Below are 18,356 nucleotides of genomic sequence, written 5' to 3' on the forward strand. Positions count from 1 at the left end.
CTTACAAGCCTCAGAATACCATTATACTTGTATAAAATTGTCATGTATAAGACATGTTAGGCCAGTCATCGTGTGCATGACCCCAGTGTGGCGGTGCCACCACCTGGTCAGGTACATGTAACAAACTGTAAAGATCCTAAGGCTTGCAACTAACCTTATCCCAGAAGTGAAGGGAATGCACAGTGAGAGAGGTTAAAGGAACTGAATCTGGCGAGCTTGGCGGAGATTATTGGGACGAACATGACTACCACGTACAGAATTTTAAGATTTTACAAAGGAAATGTAGCTAATTTGAATTAATAGGCTATGAACAAGGTTAGAAAAATGGAAGCTGAAGACGCGATGAGTCACTGGGATGTTGTGTACTTGTGAAGTGTCAGGGTGGTTGTGAAGCTACACGAGTTGAATGAGGAAATGTTGGAGGTAAACTCAGTTCAAAGCTTCAGGACTAGGGATGAAAAAGTGCAAGATATCAGAAAGCAGTAATGTCGGTCTTGGGAGTGGACTTAAGACCTGGAGCTCGACCCTCGCTAACACAAATCTTTAAATACAAATCGCTGAATATAAGTGAGCGGTGCGGGTGATGGTGGCCTGATTAATCATCTTGTTACTGCTTGAGACTTGCTAGGCATCGTAGCAATTACATCCCCACTGATCAATGGTGATTAGTGGTGGAAGGGAATCCATGCTGGTGGCATTCTTTAACATAGGCGCTTACTGCAATGTAGTGTATGTACTGATGTTGGCTGCAAAAGTGGGTGGGTATGGTGGTACTTGTTAGTGGCTGTAATGGTGGTGAGTGTTGGTGGCTGGGGTGGGTGTTGGTTGCTCGGGGGTATTGGGGTAGCTCTTCTCCATTGTATTGGCAGATGACAGTCTTTTAGTATATATTTCGACTAGACTTTTAGCAAATAAAACTATACTTTTTATTATAAACGATATTAAATATCAAACAATGGACATGCAAAGTGTTAGAGAATACATGGTGTTACCAGGTAATTACATAACTGTTGTAATAGCATGGTGGAAGCAATGAGGAAATGCCAGTGCGTGGGTGCTGGAGGTGTCAGGTAACGCTAGTAAAGGTTACGCAGTGTTTAAGGAAGGCGGAGATGCCGTGGACACAAACAAGGTGGCTCTGGCTAGTGTAGTGGGTGAGAGACGTGTTGGGTGAGGTACTCACTCGCGGACCTTGGCCCTGTCTGGCACACACACACACACACACACACACACACACACACACACACACACACACACACACACACACACACACACACACACCTGCATACATCGACGGATGCTGGCTCCTCTCACACTTCACTTTACCACCAGCTTCCCCAACTCACCCACAACATTGAATTACTGCAGAAACATGATCTTGGCGATCCCGGATTCACTGCTTACATCTAGAAAATGTAATAAACAACTATCATTTTGAAAAAAAAAAAAAGCAAACAATGGGTTCAGTCGCCCAGTGAAAAACAGAAAAAGGAACAGGTTTTGAGAGATGATTATATTTGAGTAATGATATGGAGAAGCATGTGAGTACAGTATGTGGTGTGAGCAATGTGGGAAACTGAGTAGGCACTTAACTATGTTCTCTATACGTCACTACATCACACCATGATTGGCATGAGGGCTTTTGGCTTCACCTCCCACACACGTAAGTACCTTGGACTCTTGTCTCCAACTTTTAGTAGTCAGCATTATGACAGTGAATTATACAAGTTGATGTCGTCCACTGCATGGTAGTCGTACCTCTCTTCCAAGAAGAGAACATAGTTTTATTTAAGTGTATTGAAATTCCTGTTGAATTTACTTGAAGCTATTCCAGTGTTTTTCGTCTTGCATGTATAATGTAGCCTCGTAGAGGGTTAGAGTAGTTCATTGTACTTTTAGGGTTTTTAACCACGCTCTTATATGAAATATTTCGTTATCTTTATTCCAGTTTATGTATTATATAAATTGAAGAAGGTCCGCATATACAAATCAGTCAACCTCCTGTGTTTCTGTCTCCATGTAGGTTATTATTGATCATTGACAAGTATTTATTACACTTTAGTTTTTCCCAGGATATAAAATGATATCTGAAAATTTGTTAGAGTGCACAGTAGTAGTATTAAGTGGTGTGTATGTTGCACCTTCGTTTAGTGTTTCGATACATCGGTAGTGTGCTGCGGACGTTATACAAGGATGGTCTGTGCTCGTCTTTGTTCTTAGCTATTTTTTTGTGATTGTCCTTGTAGTTGCTGAGCATACGCACTCACTGACAGCATTGTGCATGCTTACCTCTTTGTGTAAGTGGCGGCACAAGTGCCTCAAGATCGAACTTGATATAAGGTTTAATCCGTGTTCCACTTGTCTCGTCACTGAAATTTTTCCCAATATTGTATCTGGTGCTTTTATAGCCTCCTTTGTGCGAGTATTGTAAAGAATATTTTATGAAAACTTGCTGTGATTCATACTGGGTACTTTATATAGGTGTTTAAAACACTATCAACATACGTGGGCCTAACTAGTCAACCTACTACCAGCAGATATCAGAAGTATTACTGGAACCAGTGTAGAAGCTTTCAGGAGGAAACTAGATCATCTCCACAGTGTGCCAAATCAATCAGGCTGTGATAGATGTGGGGGCCGGTGGGTCACTAACAGCAACAGACTGGTCGACTAGGCAATCAAGAGGGAGGTGTGGCCGCGGGATTAGGAAAACTACCAAAACATGTCACAGGTAAAAGTAGTGGTAGAATGGGTTTGCTGTGGCCTGAGAATTTTTTGTATCTACTTGGCAAGAAAGTGGGTCACACAGTCTACTATTCGCCCCCAGTCGATCCACCTAATATGCTGCCTGTGTTATCAACTTCACGTGTCCTTTCCTGTCCTTGCTAAATCTTCCTTCAGCGTATCGACCCGGTTTTTGTGCTTTCTCTCCTAATATCCTCTTAGCATAACATATTTTCCAAACGATCTCCCATGCGTATATTTTGTCTCTTTATTGTAGCCAACATTTTACTGAAGTCTGAATTGTTTCTTCCTCTCAGTTTTCTTTTATGCTACATGTTACTCTCAGGAATCATCGCCTCCGTGGTCTTGTCTCAGACCATAACTTCTAAGTTGCGAAGGTATCATTACAAGACTACGAACTATTAAGAAACACACAGGAAAGTAAAGTTTATACAGAATGTAAGTAGAAGTATGTAAGTTCTCCTGCTGATTTATATGTTCATGAGACAAAGAAAAATCCAGCATTTCCATCGGAGAGTGAAAAGTTTAACAAACTTCAGTTTCGTACTCTTCTGAGGGAAGGGTAGTTCCTTCCTGTATATAACTGCTCTCTACCAACCTACTGCATATTGCAACATTTTTCTTCGAGCTCTCTTTACGGCAGTGTTGGAAAGTTGTTCTCCGAAGCATATACCTTGTCCTGGTGAGTGGCAGTGTTGGCACTCCATACACACGGGCTGGTGAGTGGCAGTTGGCACTCCATACACACGGGCTGGCATCATGAATACCTCCAAAGCTTTTCTCTTTAATGAAGCCTTTAAACTACTGCAATGATCTTTACTGCAAGTTTATGACGTCACTTTCAAGTTACACCAAAAATGTGAAGCATTTTGTCTTCTTGACAGTCTAGCCTGCAGTGTCATCAGTGAAATAATGACAAATTGTTAGTGTATAAAAATGCATTGCTGATAAATGCTCTAATTATTGAATCTTACATGACTGTTCAGTGCGTGCATGAATGTGTGTGTGTAATAAAGTTGGTAGAATTACCGATAATATGTAAAGTAAAAGGACACAAGTGCAACTAATGTGACATTTTATTGTGGCAACGTTTCGCTCTCCAGGAGCTTTATCAAGCCATTATGTAACAGCTTGATAAAGCTCCTGGAGAGCGAAACGTTGCCACAATAAGATGTCACATTAGTTGCACTTGTGTCCTTTTACTTTACAATGTATGTATATATAAATATATATATATATATATATATATATATATATATATATATATATATATATATATATATATATATATATATATATATATATATATATATATATATATGTGTGTGTGTGTGTTTATAAGAACATAAGTACTTGCTTCGGCAGTACATATACTAAAATTGGGTCGATTCAGAGAAGATTACCATGGCCCCTGCGCAAGGATGACGCAAAATCGTGAAGCGTTCCACATTTTAGCACCAGACGAGCCTGGCCCATGGCCGGGCTCAGAGTAGATAAACAATCGAAACCCTTCAAAGGTATTCAAAAGTATAAGAAAGAAGGAACACTGCAGCAGGCCTACTGACCCATACGAAGCAGGTCCATGTCCCCCCCCCCCGATTAGCCTAATGACCCATCTAGTCAGGTCACTTCCACTTAAGGAGTACGGCATCAGACCTCGTAGCACAAGCTAGTCAGGTCCAACTGACACCCACTCATGTATTTATCTAACCTATTTTTAAAACTACACAACGTTTTAGCCTGAATAACTAACTGTGCTCGGGAGTTCGTTTCACTCATCCACAACTCTATTACCAAACCAGTGCTTTCCTATATCCTTCCTGGATCTGAATTTTTCCGACTTGAAATCATTGCAGCGAGTCCTGACTTGGCTGGAAATTTTCGGCACGCTATTTACATCCTCTTTATTTATTTATTTATTTATTTATACACCTCGATCATATATCCCCTAATTCTACGCCTTTCTAGAGAGTGCAGATTCAGGGCCCTCAGTCTATCCTTATAGGGAAGATTTCTGATACATGGCATCAACTAAGTCATCCTCTGTACGTTTTCCAGAGCATTTATATCCATTCTGTAATACGGTGACCAGAACTGAGCAGCATAGTCTAAATGAAGCCTAACCAAGGATATATAGAGTTGAAGAACAACCTGAGGACTTCTATTATTTATACTTCTAGATATGAAGCCAAGAATTCTGTTAGCTTTATTGCGAACACTAATGCACTGTTGTCTTGGTTTTAGATTACTGCAAACCAGAACTCCTAAATCCTTTTCGCAATCAGTAGTATTAAGATCTACATTATTTAGTTGATATATATGTTTATATTGTAAAAAAAAAAAGTTTAAAAATGTACAGAAAAGACGTAAAGGAAAACTGAATTTCTGTCACACCAATAACCAAATTGCAAAAGGACACTAATGTGACATTGTGGCAACGTTTCGCTCTCCAGGAGCTTTATCAAGCCATGGCTTGATAAATCTCCTGGAGAGCGAAACGTTGCCACAATAAAATGTCACGTTAGTTGCATTTGTGTCCTTTTACTTAACATATTGTCGCTAATTCTGCCAATGATAATACAACCAAATTGCAAGAAATAGCCTAAATGAACTAAAAATTGACAATTCTGTATTCCATGGTTATTTTTTCTAACCTTTTAGAGTAGATATTTCTGACTGTAGAGCGTATTTCAGTGAAAACGTTTGTGAAACGTAATTCACTTTACGTTTTTTTTTTTTTTTTTTTTTTTTTTTTTTTTTTTTTTTTTTTTTTTTTTTTTTTTTTTTTTTTTTTTTTTTTTTTTTTTTTTTTTTTTTTTTTTAGGGAGAGGAAACAATTTGAGTATGGATTTGTCTGTGTGTTCATTTCTGGCATGTTTGGTCGTCAGGTTTATGGATCTGGGTGTATTCAGGGGCAGCGGGCTTCCAGCAGCAACAGCCTGATTAACTAGGCTAGCACCAGACGAGCCTGGCCCATGGCCGGGCCACGGGAGTAGAAAGATTCTCGAAACCCATCAAAGGTATATCAAAGGTCAAAATTTGTGGAGTACAGCTAACTGGGGAGCAGCACATTTTAACTGGTTGTTCACACCTTCGGCCTTTTACCTAACGTTGTGGTTTTTTATAATTACCGAGGTAATTGTGGAGAGTGTTTTAACATCAAGAACTTAATAGTGTTCTAACCACTGCGGGTTAACTTTGTGTTATGTGTCTTTGTTCGTGCTGGTAGTTTGTTATATAGTTTTATCTTGAGTGTTCTTACGATTTTCATATTTTTTCTATTGCTGCAGGTGCTGAGGTCAGAACTTCGACTCTGAAAGTTTCCTTCCTTTTGTTACTTAGGTCCTCAGTGCTCCACTGGAAGACCTCATTTACCCCTACCTGCTCTTTTAGCTACTGGATCTCTAATGGCAATGCCATATTTTTTTTCTAGACCAAGAGATGCACTCCGACCACCTCTAGTTATTGTGTTGTATTAGTAAATCAGTGTTAAAACTTTAGGGTCATCTGGCTGGATACTCTTTCCTCGTCCGTGTTGATTTTCACTTACAAAGCTGCGACTCCTGCTTGTAGCTATAAGAGCACAGTTTTTTTTTCACGTTATCCCATCTTTAGTCTTTTGAATTTCTTGTAAGTTATTAGTTTGCAGTTTGTGTGGAGGCGCGCAGGCGAGCGTGCCTGCCTGGCTCCATGTGTACATGTAATTCAAAGCTATGATAATGTTATCATTCCCGGGGACCAAGTTAGTGTTTGTACTAGTTCATAAACACTCCTTTAATCATCCTTAATATGATGAATATGTCTGTGACACAGATTGATGAGTGCTGTGAGTTGTTCTGCGGTCAGGGATGCTTTGGTGACTGTTCATACATTATGACTTACTCATAATGTTCTCTTAAAATGGATCAGTCTTTAAACTTCTCCTTAGATGTGACGAGGTGAGTGTAGAAAAAGCATACATGTCAGGATCAGTGTTAAGTAGTGTGAATCAGCATTACAGTATACAAGGGAGTTTTACAGCACACAGCTTGCGGGGATGTTGTTTACAAAGTCCTCGCAGCAAAGCACGAAAATTCCACTTTTTGGCTAAGAGTTGTCATCTTGAATTTGGTCGTGTATCCCTAAAGAACAGTGGTACACTGATAACATCCTGTAACACTAAATAACAGTGGTACACTTGTAACATCCTGTAACACTAAATAACAGTGGTACACTGATAACATCCTGTAACACTAAATAACAGTGGTACACTGATAACATCCTGTAACACTAAATAACAGTGGTACACTGATAACATCCTGTAACACTGAAGAACAGTGGTATATTGATAACATACACAACACACTGCGGGTCGTTACTTCCATCAGGTAGTATTCGTCAGATTCATATTTAATGTCCAAAGTTGAATTAGCGTACAACAAAAGAGAAATAATTAAGGAAAGCTTAAAAAATGGACTTGGAAATTACAAATCTTAACCTTTTATGATTAAAACCTTTGTAAATGCCCTTTGTGAAAAATATAAGAAAGGTAGGAGATATAACCAAATTTTTAAGTGAATTTTTAGGAACCAGCAACGGGGTTAACAAAAAGTTAACATTTTATTGCGTAATAGTGATGCCAAAAAGTGGACTCGAGAGAACAGTCTTCTACATTTACTGGAAATTAAACCTATATATATATATATATATATATATATATATATATATATATATATATATATATATATATATATATATAATGTGATGTATAAGAATGGGTAATAATAATTAGGGGTGCCCCACGTATCAGTATCGGCAGAAGTTTTTGTATCGTCACATCACTAATAATAATTAATTATACTTGTCATTAGTTAAGGGTGGCTGATGGTTAAGAGTAATGGAGTTAAGAGAAGTTGACTGAGATTAATAGCAACACATCTATTGATAACCTTTACTTTATGCTTATGTACATACTGCTGCTAATTGAAGCAGCAGTATGTTATCTCTGAAAGTCTACAGTAGTGATAAATGTCAGGCCAGAGAGAGGAAGCAGTGAGTCAGAGGACTCCTATTTGACACACATGAAAGCACCACCTTCCACCCATTTTATGTAAATTTTTATAGCTCAGGATTCTCCTCGCGCTGAGACCGTTATTGATTTTTGTAATCTAACCTGACGGAGCTTTTATGAACAGTTCCTCAGGAGATGCGGTGCCAACTCGATGTGAAAAGAAGACGGCAGTCTAATACCTCATAAATCCTGTCGGGATCCACGCTGTCACGATCCTTAACATTATAAGACCAGCAATATCGATCGTGGGACACCGGCAGGGCACAATCTTTCCGTCTTGCTTGTGTGTGTTGCACGTGTGCGTGTGGCCCCTTCCAGAGGGTATCTTGATGGCGGTGAAGGGTTCTTGATCTAATTAATTGGAGTTACCTTCTTCAGATCAAACCTGGTTACCTTCCATTCCTCAGGTGATGTATGACCAGTAGGGGGTTGAACGCTTCCCAGCGATTATTATAATTTGCCCCCAAGTTAACGCGGTAACAAATATCTATACATAATTTTTAAATGACAATACGTAATTTACTAAGCTGTATATTTGAAGCACCGGGAGAGAGCCATGTTGGTCAGTACATCAGAACCACCTCACTCAAATAACCCGCACATAAAAGACAGAAGCTTACGACGACGTTTCGGTCCGACTTGGACCATTGACAAAGTCACACTAACAGAGAAGGAGCAGGACGGCTATATATAGGCAGGAAGAGGTGGAGGTAGTAGTAGTGGTAGTAGTAGTAGTAGTAGTAGTACAAGAATTGTATATAATACCGACAGGATGAAATGACACACGCACAACACCCGGGCATCCCCACCGTAGACGTTTCGCCATCCAGCCAGCCACTGGATGGCGAAACGTCCACAACAAAGACAACCAGACGCCGCACATGTGTCTAATTTCATCAGTAGATGTAGTAGAAGAAGAAGAGGTAGTAGTAGTGGTAGTGGTAGAAGTGGGAAATAAGGAAGACGAGCCAGTCAAATACAAAGGAAGGGGAGCACTGCAAGAGAGCTAGAAACCCACAGAGGGAGAGCAAGCGCACCGAGGTGCGTGAAAGGGGAAGTGGTGAAATAAAATAAAGAAGGAACAGAAACACGAGACAGGAGAGAGAAAGACAACCCAGAGGAGAGAAGGAGAGAGGAAAGGGGAAGAGGAAGAAGAAAAAGAAGAAGAAGAAGAAGAAAAAGAAAAAATGAGGATTCAGGTTAAGTCACGGGTGTTCAGAACACCCGTGACTTAACCTGAATCTACTACTACTACCACTACTACTACCTCCACCTCTTCCTGCCTATATATAGCCGTCCTGCTCCTTCTCTGTTAGTGTGACTTTGTCAATGGTCCAAGTCGGACCGAAACGTCGTCGTAAGCTTCTGTCTTTTATGTGCGGGTTATTTGAGTATCGTTCCAGTCACGGTATTGTGCCTTTTTGTTATTTATTCAGAACCACCTGTAATACCTCCATAAATTACAAGGATCAGCCATCAACACACTATCATATATTTTTTCCTGCAAATATGCAAGATCTTAATCCATGCAAAATAAATTCTTTTCGTAATTAAGGTCAGTCATACAGTGCAGATATTGCATAAACTCACATTAAAGACTTTCATAACATACTGATAACCGATGGTAACATTATCAGATGCCACTGACATGGGAAATATTGTGGTGACGGTTTATATATTAGACTCCATCTGCACTACGTCACAAACGGTATAGTCTTAATGCTGACATTAAAAATTATAACCTAAATGTGGCCATTGCTCTTAGTTACAAACCATTAGATGCAAATTCTAAACGGTTTAGAAATCGCAGCCAAACTAGAGGATACTAGAGTATTCCAAAAAAGTAGCTTAAATGATTATTAATACTCAAACTTTAATGTCTTGCGAGTAATTCTCTTTAAACCAACAATAATTAAAATTATCTTTGATCATATATACACAATGACGATATCCTGCATAATGTACCGGTGTCGGAGCCATCAGACTTGGACCAGAGCCTAATCAGAGTTCAGGCGCACCAGACATGAGTAGCTCAATACAAATCGTCGTCAGGGTGAACTTAGCAAATCTAAATTCAACAACAAGCATATTAACAGCGAGATAATTATTGATGACCTTACTGGAATAACCTGAAAATTAATTTGTGTAACTAGAATCTAAATCAGGGCCATGAAAGGATTAATGCATTGGCACTAGAAACTTATTTCAAAATCATAATTTAAAAACGAGAGATGTAGGTTTGAAATATAATAATGTTTCCTTGACAGGTGGAGAATGCTAGTCACAGAACTACGAAAATACTCTAAAATTACGAGAATGAAATGCATAGAAGATGCCAAGCCTACCAGCGGGCATTGGAAATATTATCAGTGGTGACAAATTCCAACTGCTCACATATAGAAAGATAGAAGAACACAGAATGAATACTGAGTACAAAATGTAGAAAATCCATCTTTTAGGTTGAAATGAATATGTACAAGACGTAGGTTTAGAGAACATAAAACAGGTTCGGCAAAGACCAGAAAAATTAGAGGGTGGATAATGAGAACTTTCAGAGCAAGAAAAATAATGTTAATTGTAACACTCGGATCATTCGTACTGCTAGCTTAGAATATTGTTAGATGTTGACTGCCCCATTCAAGGCAGGAGAGAGATCAGATCTGGAAAAGCACAGAGATAGTTTACCACTTGCATTGATCAAAAAAAAAATATTTAAACTGCTGGGAGTACTTGCAAGTATTTGGAATGTACTCTCTGGATCTAACATGAGAAATATACCTCATAGTATACATGGAAGATACTTTAGAGCTTAGACCCAAATCTAAACAGTATCATAACAGCATACTGGAATGAGAGAGATGGGAAGTATAAAAGTAGAGGGCGCCATGGGCACAAAATAACATAGTCTACATCCGGGGTTCAGTACTATTCAACCTGCTACCAGCAGATATCAGAAACATTGTCGGACCAATTATAGATGTTGTCAAGAGAAACTGTGACTACCTCCGCTGAAGGCCAGACCAACTAGGTTTTAATATGCGAGCCCGCAGGCCGCCAATAATAACAGCCTGGGTGAAAGAATATAACAAAAACTGTTAAAAGTGGGAGTGTTCTCTAGACTAGAATATTATTGTAGCGAATTGCAGACCCTTTCTTTAAAGTGAACTTGGTAAGCTGCTTCAAAAAGTTTTTGATAAGCTATGCTATGATGCAAGCACTAGTAGTGCAAGTAATCAGGTGAGCAGCCTGGAAGCCTGATAAGACAGGTACGAGGGGCGTTCACCTACACAAGTCACGAACTGCATATGTAAATAATTTATATATATTTATATATTAGTAAATGTGTTAATGTTGTTGATAGCGGGTGCGTAGTGGTAATGTGAAGGAAAAACACATTAAGTTGAGCAGTTGAGCACAAGTTGTTTGCGAGTGAGGTGTGGGAATGACTGTCCTATTAAGGTTAATAGCCTCGTAAATTTCTTGCCGTTAGGGACAAAAAAAAATGTCTGGAATATCCAAGGCATCTTAGTAAGTGAACACAGGAGGGAAGTTCCCCTAGAGTTGTGTGGAATAAATACTTAATTGCTATAATTATGATGTAATGGAATTATTAATGACTACAATAATAACAGAAACGATAAAATTCGGAGCAAATTTGTATAACTGATCACTAAATAAAATACATTTCAGAACACACGTGTGTGTGTGTGTGTGTATATATATATATAATATATATATATATATATATATATATATATATATTATATATATATATATATATATATATATATATATATATATATATATATATATATATATATATATATATATATGTCGTGCCGAATATGTAAAACTGGTCAATTAGCAAGAACTCATTTAAAATTAAGTCCTTTCTAAAATTTTCTCTTATACGTTTAAAGATATATTTTTTTCATTAATGTTAATGTAAAAAATTTTAATTTTGCTCCAAAAGAATCTTAGAAAACTTACCTAACCTTATTATAACAAGAACAATTTAGTTTAGCCTAACTCAACTAAATATATTTTAGATTTGTTTACAATAATTTAATACTAAACAAACACAGTGAAATATATTTTTTTCGTTAGGTTCAGAATGATTTTGGCGAAATTATTGCATACACAAATTTTCACTTGTCCTATATGGCAAGATGAACGTTGCTATTTAAGCCAAGATCGCAAGTTCTGCCTATTCGGCACGACATATATATATATATATATATATATATATATATATATATATATATATATATATATATATATATATATATATATATATATATATATGCCGAATAGGTAAAACTTGCGATTTTCGCTTAAATAGCAACGCTCTTCTTGCCGAATAAGGCAAGCGAAAATTTGTGTGGAATAATTTCGCAAAAATCATTCTAAATCTAACGAAAAAATTATATTTTATTATGTTTATTATTAAACTATTTTTAACATATTTAGTTGGATTAGGCAAAATTAAATTGCGCTTGTTATAATAAAGTTAAGTAAGTTTTCCAAAGTTCTTTTGGTACAAAATTATTAATTTTTACATTAACATAAATGAAAAAAAATATCATTTAAACAGTTTTTTTTTATTAATACATCGGGCGATTCCCACCAAGGCAAGGTGGACCGATAAAGAAACACTTTCATCATTCACTCCATCACTGTCTTGCCAGAGGCGTGTTTACAGTTATAAAACTGCAACATTAACACCCCTCCTTCAGAGTGCAGGCACTGTACTTCCCATCTCCAGGACTCAAGTCCGGCCTGCCGGTTTCCCTGAATCCCTTCATAAATGTTACTTTGCTCACACTCCAACAGCACGTCAAGTATTAAAAACCATTGGCCTTCATTCACTCCTATCAAATACGCTCACGCATGCTTGCTGTAAGTCCAAGCCCCTCACACACAAAACCTCCTTTACCACCTCCCTCACCACCTCCCTCCAACCTTTCCTAGGCCGACCCCTACCCCACCTTCCCTCCGCTACAGATTTATACACTCTCGAAGTCATTCTGTTTCGTTCCATTTTCTCTACATGTCCGAACCACCTCAACAACCCCTCCTCAGCCCTCTGGATAATAGTTTTGGTAATCCCACACCTCTTAATTTCCAAACTACGAATTCTCTGCATTATATTTACACCACACATTGCCCTCAGACATGACATCTCCATTGCCTCCACGTATAAGAGAAAATTTTAGAAATTTTACAAAGGACTTAATTTTAAATGCGTTCTTGCTATTTGATCAGGTTTACCTATTCGGTACATTATACATTATATATATATATATATATATATATATATATATATATATATATATATATATATATATATATATATATATATATATATATATATATATATATATATATATATACAAAAAACCACTGTGAAAGAATAGTGAAATTCCAAGCACATTCGTGATTTCTCACATTATCATAGTTCCTTGATAATGTGAGAAGTCACGAAAGCGCTTGGAATTTCATTATACTGTCACAGTGGTTGTTTGGCAGATGATGGGGTCCACCTATGTTGTAAATTGTGGGATCCATAGCCTCGGAGAAGTGGATAAAAAGGCTTCAAGGAAGAATATTTGGATTTCTTCTTGAAGCCGTTTGAATATTCCACTTCCCCTACCACTCCATCTTTTCGTATTTTTTTTTTACCAATAGGAATATTTTATTACATAATATGGTACAGATGATTTAAGAGATACATTGTTGATATAAAGGTGGCATATACGGTGCATGTTGTTACGTGTGTATCACCGATTATAAGGTGAAAATCTCATCCAGCTCCTCAGAGCTGGGGCGTGTGTCCAAAATACAGCAGGCATTACCCCTTTGAACAGCCGCACTGAGCCACTGGAACAGAAAACTAGCTGCCCTGGGATCCCTAGTGCTTTATATATATATATATATATATATATATATATATATATATATATATATATATATATATATATATATATATATATATACTAAAACGATGGCATTGAACCTCTGGTACGTTTCTTTGTATTTTCAGTCCAGTTGCTTCAGATTTTGGCGTAAAATCTTTCATCTGATTGAAATGTGTTGTGAACCACTATGTATTAGGTAAATATTTTAGTATGCATCGTTTCGAAACATTGCACAATACCGTATTGAATTGCACAATACGACCTGAAAAAATATAAATGTAATTATAAAATTGTGAGTCATGATATTAATAGTGAATGTGTTTGAGTGGTTATTTTCTCTGTTTAATGCTGTTACTGACGATGGTTTAACAAAAGTCTTGGAAATAAACACTTTTCCTCTGTGCCCACTGTATTTTTAACTTCTGTTATAATAATTTTGTCGGCATAGTTCTTCGTCATTTTAATAAACCTTATATGACCAACTTATTCGATGCTCCCTTCCCACATTCCATACACCCCATGATCGTCCCCCCACACGTGAACTCTCTTCTTCTCTTCTCCATAAACCCAAGAATCCCCCAACAACACCGTAATTTATTCCCACACGTCTTTCCTTCCATTTGCAACCGAGCCTCCGCCTTAAACAACGCCACAGATTACACAGCCAATTCTAAACCAATATTCACTCATTCGCCGGACTCCCACCGCATAGCAACGCAATTTCTGTTGTCATTCCATGCTAAAACACACATCACAGAGAAGTAATTAGCAGAGCAAAAGTCAGCATCAGCGTCTTAAAAAAAACGCAGTTCCCTAAGGCATTGTCCTGGCAGCACCTTTGCTGTTTCTTATGCTCGTAGCAAAGATAAAAGCACCCGTCACAGTTTTGTATCATCATTTGCTGATGACACTAAAATAAGCATGAAAGTTACTTCGGTAGAAGATACTGAAAAACTGCAGGAAGATATAAGCAGGATGTTCCAGTGGGCCACGAGAACATGACGTTCCAGCTGCTTAGGATTTGAGAGAATGAGGATCTCAAAAGGAACATTGTATACAAAACTCAAGAGGGTTGTCAAATAGATCGAAAGGAATACGTGAAAGACTTGGGAATAATTATGTTAGCTGACATTTCTCTCAAGGAACACAGACCAAGGTCACGACAGCCAGGAAGATGACGGGATGGGTAATGAGAACTTTCAAAACAAAAGAAGTAATGCCAGTGGTGACACTTTTTAAATCGCTTTTGCTCTTTCATTTGGAATATTGCTCAGTGTTGACGGCCCACTTCAGGACAGGAGAACTATTAGAACTGGAACAGATACACAGGTCTTTACGGCCCACACAAAGCCAAAGCATTTAAATTACTGGGAACGTCTTAGTCTTATATGTACTAACCTGAAAAGTACTTGAAGGCTTTGTCCAAAATCTGCACACTGCCATAACATACTGAAAGTGAGTGATATGGGAGCTCGCTGTGATGAGGCTGTAGTTGGGGAGGTAGCAACGGCTACCAGCAGTGAGGTGCAGCCCAGCACCTGCTACAAGTGGCGAGTTGTTCACAGTAATGGGAGGCGCATCAGAGTAAGGAAAGTTAAGAGTGAAGATCTGAAGGTAGGAAATCGCTTCTCTGTTCTCCAGGATGAATGTACTTCAGTGGCCAGTGAAGGTAAGGGTACTACTGCCCCTGCTAATGAAGGTAAGCGCATTCTTGTGGTTGGTGACTCTCAGGTAAGATATATTGACCGTGCTTTTTGTAATAGGAATAAGAAGATGAGAGATAGAGTGTGCTTCCCTGGAGCTGGTGTTGGGGACATTGTCAACAGGCTGGATAATATCATGTCAGGTAATGGGAACAAGCCCATTATCTGTCTCAGTGCTGGTGGAAATGATATTGGGAAGGGTAGGAGAGAAGAGCTGCTAGATAAGTACAGGTCAGCTATAGATTTCATTAAGTCTAAGGGAGGGATCCCAATCATATGTAGCATCTTGCCTAGAAGGGGAGTAGGAAATGAATGGTTGTCTAGGGCAATTGGTGTAAATTGCTGGCTAGACAGATACTGCAAGGAACTTGCAATCCCATTCATTGACAACTGGAACAACTTTTATGGCAAACATGATATGTATGCAAGGGATGGGGTACATCTCTCTGGGGCAGGGGTGGTAGCACTTGCAGACTCGATTGAGAAGGCCATTGGTGAAATGCCTATGATTTTAAACTGATGGAAGATAGAGGTATGGGTGTGTGTGGGAAACAAGCAGGTTGCAACACTAGGGTTGGAAACAGTAAATGTATAAAAGGCATTCAGCATGAAGTTATAAATAAAGACAATAGAACAGGTCAGCAAACAAAGGGGGACAGCAGAGGGCAGCAAGGGACTAGCTCCCTTAAGGTTTACTATACTAATAGCAGGAGTGTTAGAAATAAGATAGATGAGCTAAGATTAATTGCAAGTGCAGGAAACATAGATATTATTGCTATAACAGAGACCTGGCTCAATCTGAAAGATAGAGAGATGCCCTCTGAATGTCACATACAAGGCTATAAATTATTCCACACTGACAGGGTCAACAGGAAAGGTGGTGGAGTAGCGATGTATGTCAGAGACAACTTAAATTGTTGTGTTAGACAAGATATTAAATTAGAAGCGTCAGCCACTGAATATGTTTGGTTACAGCTTCTCGAGGGCCGAGAAAAACTAATTTTGGGTGTGATTTACAGGGCCCCAAATCTTGATAGGGAGTGCAGTAAACTTCTATGGGACGAAATTCGTAAGGCATCTACATACGAAAATGTTGTGCTAATGGGAGATTTCAACTATAGACAGATTGACTGGAGCAATTTGACAGGAAATTTAGAGTCGGGTGACTTTCTTGACACGATCCAGGATTGTTTTTTAAAACAGTTTGTGACAGAGCCAACTAGGGGAAATAACCTCCTTGACTTGGTTCTTGCCAGTAGGGAAACACTAATTAATAATCTTGAGGTTAATGATGAGCTTGGGGAGAGTGATCACAAATCACTCAGTTTTAATATATCATGGAATTCCCCTAATAATGGCAATCAAGTCTCCGTCCCTGACTTTCGCTTGGCTGATTTCATAGGACTGAAAAATTACTTAGGTGGGCTGAACTGGAATGACCTGACTAAGGGTCAGGTAGGTGGTGATGGTTGCCGATATGATGCTTTCCAGGGCATAGTTCTAGCTGCTCAGTCAAATTATGTTCCAAATAGGGAAATCAGATCAAACAAAAATGATCCTAAATGGATGAACAATAGATTAAAATATCTGATTGGTCAAAAGAGAGGCATATATAGGCAAATCATAAGAGGAGAGGGGCAATTAAGAAATCGATATATTCAGTTAAAGAGAGAAATAAAAAAGGGAATTAGAAAAGCAAAAAGAGATTATGAGGTTAAAGTTGCAAAAGAATCAAAGACTAACCCAAAAGGATTCTTTCAGGTATACAGAAGTAAGAACAGGGACAAGATAGGCCCACTCAAAAGTTCCTCGGGTCAGCTCACTGACAGTGATAAGGAAATGTGTAGATTTTTTAACACATACTTCCTCTCAGTTTTTACACAGGAGGATACCAGCGATATTCCAGTAATGATAAATTATGTAGAACAGGACGATAATAAACTGTGCACTATTAGGGTCACAAGTGACATGGTCCTTAGGCAAATAGATAAATTAAAACCTAACAAATCCCCAGGCCCTGATGAACTGTATGCAAGGGTTCTAAAGGAATGTAAAGAGGAGCTTAGCACACCTTTGGCTAATCTTTTCAACATATCACTACAAACTGGCATGGTGCCAGATAAGTGGAAAATGGCAAATGTGATACCTATTTTCAAAACAGGTGACAGGTCCTTAGCTTCGAACTATAGACCAATAAGCCTAACCTCCATAGTGGGAAAATTTATGGAATCAATAATTGCCGAGGCAGTTCGTAGCCATCTTGAAAAGCATAAATTAATCAACGAATCTCAGCATGGTTTTACAAAGGGGCGTTCCTGCCTTACGAATTTATTAACTTTTTTCACTAAGGTATTTGAGGAGGTAGATCATGGTAATGAATATGATATTGTGTATATGGACTTCAGTAAGGCTTTTGACAGGGTCCCACATCAGAGACTATTGAGGAAAATTAAAGCACATGGAATAGGAGGAGAAATTTTTTCCTGGATAGAGGCATGGTTGACAAATAGGCAGCAGAGAGTTTGCATAAATGGGGAGAAATCAGAGTGGGGAAGCGTCACGAGCGGTGTTCCACAGGGGTCAGTGTTGGGCCCCCTGCTGTTCACAATCTACATAAACGACATAGATGAGGGCATAAAGAGCGACATCGGCAAGTTTGCCGATGACACCAAAATAGGCCGTCGAATTCATTCTGACGAGGACATTCGAGCACTCCAGGAAGATTTGAATAGACTGATGCAGTGGTCGGAGAAGTGGCAGATGCAGTTTAATATAGACAAATGCAAAGTTCTAAATGTTGGACAGGACAATAACCATGCCACATATAAACTAAATAATGTAGATCTTAATATTACGGATTGCGAAAAAGATTTAGGAGTTCTGGTTAGCAGTAATCTGAAACCAAGACAACAGTGCATAAGTGTTCGCAATAAAGCTAAT

General features: G+C 38.4%; 1 protein-coding gene and 1 non-coding gene across 5 annotated transcripts in view; both read left to right on the forward strand.

Annotated features, from left to right (window-relative positions):
• LOC128697378 (afadin-like) overlaps nucleotides 1-18,356 on the forward strand; it is a 349,288-nt gene that overhangs the window by 247,718 nt on the left and 83,214 nt on the right. The gene's annotated exons all lie outside the window — the stretch shown is intronic.
• On the forward strand, nucleotides 4,095-4,199 carry LOC128697594 (U6 spliceosomal RNA). The gene has a single exon (XR_008408327.1). It is a non-coding gene; the product is annotated as a U6 spliceosomal RNA (small nuclear RNA).

Source organism: Cherax quadricarinatus, chromosome 44 (genome assembly GCF_038502225.1).
Source record: "Cherax quadricarinatus isolate ZL_2023a chromosome 44, ASM3850222v1, whole genome shotgun sequence".
In the NCBI taxonomy this organism is placed as follows: Eukaryota; Metazoa; Arthropoda; class Malacostraca; order Decapoda; family Parastacidae; genus Cherax; species Cherax quadricarinatus.